Source organism: Arvicola amphibius, unplaced genomic scaffold (assembly GCF_903992535.2).
Source record: "Arvicola amphibius unplaced genomic scaffold, mArvAmp1.2, whole genome shotgun sequence".
Classification (NCBI taxonomy): domain Eukaryota; kingdom Metazoa; phylum Chordata; class Mammalia; order Rodentia; family Cricetidae; genus Arvicola; species Arvicola amphibius.
In genome coordinates, this window is record NW_024582313.1 from 25,406 (window position 1) to 27,972 (window position 2,567).

Below are 2,567 nucleotides of genomic sequence, written 5' to 3' on the forward strand. Positions count from 1 at the left end.
TGATTTCTTTCTAAAAGGTGTACTCAGAAAGAAAACCCCCCAGTTAGTTCCTTGCGTTTCTGAGGAGAGGGAGCCTGAAAAGCCCGGTTCCTATAGCCATACTGATGAATTTCTTGCATATCAACATAGAACCTCCACCTGACGATAGAGAAAGAAAATGACAGAGCCCCACATTGGAGCACCGGACTGAGCACCCAAGGTCCTGATGAGGAGCAGAAGGAGAGAGAACATGAGAAAGAAAGTCAGGGCCGTGAGGGAACCTCCAGCTGGCGACAGATGGGGAAGGTGACTGAGCCCCACATTGGAGCACCGGACTGAGCACCCAAGGTCCTGATGAGGAGCAGAAGGAGCTAGAACTTGAGGGAGAAAGTCAGGAACGAGAGGGGTGCGTTCACTCATGGAGACGGTGGGACAGAACTAATGGGAGATCACCAACTCCAGTTGGAATGGGACTGATGGATCATGCGACCAAACCCGTCTGTCTGAATGTGGCCAACAGCTGGGGCTGACTGAGAAGCAAAGGACAATGGCTCTGGGCTGTGATTATTCTGCTTGGACGGGCTCTGTGCGAGCCTTCTCAGCTTGATCGATCACCTTCCTGGACCTGGGCAGAGTTGGGAGGACATTGGTCTTAGCATAGAATGGGGAACCCTGATGGCTCCTTGGCCTTGAGAAGGAGGGAGGGCAGGTAAGGGTGGAGGGGAGGGGAGGGGAGGAAAGGGGGAGGAGGAGAGGAGTGAGGGGGGAGGAGGAGGGAAGGAGATAAAAATTTTTAAATATAAAAAGAAATAAACCATGAAAAAAAAAGAAAGAAAACCCCATTCTTTTGAATGGGTATATAATTCTAAAGATGCTTTTCTAAGAAAAGCTTATACGTTCCTTTCAAAAAAGAAGCACTTGTGAGAAACAGTGCAAAACATTAAGAGAAGTAAATGGAGTGTTGCATTTCTTTCTGAATGTTGTACTTTGAAAGATAAACCATTTCTTTGGAAGTCTACATAATTATTCATATACTTTCCTGAGAAACGCATACGCTCTTCTCTCCAAGTAAAAGCAATTGTTTTAAATAGTGCAAGCATTGCTAGAAGTGACTGGAGTGTGCCATTACTTTCTGAAAGCTGTACTTTAAGAGACAAGCCCTTTCCTTTTAATGCGTACATAGTTCTAAAAATGCTTTCCTGAGCCACTTCCCTCTGCAGGCTTGTGTCGGTTCCCCAGTCCCTGTGTCTCCCAAGTTTTCCTTAGTGTTCTCAGGTGTCCTGCTCCTGTTCTAAGGCCATCCACCCAAAGGGGTCAGACTCTGGCCTCCAGGCAGATCTTAGGATTCCTGCAAGGGAGTGCGGGCTTCTTCAGATTGTGACGCAAGGAATACGTCCTCCTCTAGCACTGGGGAGATCCAACCAGTTTCAGTCACAGCAAAGATTGGTCTAGGACACCAAAAGCCTCCGGGCTCCTTTTGAAGGAAGAGATGGGTAGGCGCCAATGCAGGAGCTCCTCCAACAACATGAGAGGCAACATGACATCACCACAAGCCAGACATCCCGAAACAACAAGAATTGAACACCCTACCCCAGAAGATATAGAAGATACCGACCTTAAACAGTACTTTATGAAAATAATAGAGGACCTTAAACAGGAGGTAAAAAACTGCCATAAAGAAATGGAGATGACAAACAAAAAGGTAGACGAAATAAATAAATCGCTCAAAGATACCCAAGAAAAACAAGAAAAACAAGAAAAAGCAATCAAACAGGTAAGGGAAACAGTACAAGACCTGATAAATGAAATGGAGGTACTGAAGAAAACACAATCTGAGGGACGACTTGAAATGGAAACTCTGAGTAAACGAACAGAAACTTCAGAGACAAGTATTTCCAACCGAATACAAGAGATGGAAGAAAGAATCTCGGACTCTGAAGATACCATAGAGGAAATAAACTCACAGATTAAAGAATTAAACAAATCTAACAAATTCTTAACACTAAACATTCAGGAAATCTGGGACACCATGAAAAGACCAAACCTAAGAATAATTGGGGTAAAAGAAGGAGAAGAATTACAACTCAAAGGCCCAGAAAACATATTCAACAAAATTATAGAAGAAAACTTCCCCAACCTAAAGAAGGATGTTCCTATGAAGGTACAAGAAGCCTACAGAACACCAAATAGACTGGATCAAAAGAAAGCATCCCCACGCCATATAATAATCAAAACACAAAACATACAGAATAAAGAACAGATATTAAGAGCTGCAAAGGAAAAAGGTCAAGTAACATATAAAGGGAAACCTATCAGAATTACACCTGATTTCTCAATGGAAACCATGAAAGCCAGAAGAGCTTGGATAGATGTGCTACAGACACTAAGGGAACATGGATGCAAGCCTAGACTATTATACCCAGCAAAGCTTGCATTCACCATTGATGGAGAAAACAAGATATTCCAGGACAAAAACAGATTTAAACAATACACAGCCACAAATCCAGCCTTGCAGAAAGTAATAGAAGGAAAATCACAAACCAAGGAGTCCAACAATGCCCACAATAACTCAGGCATCTAGCGACCCT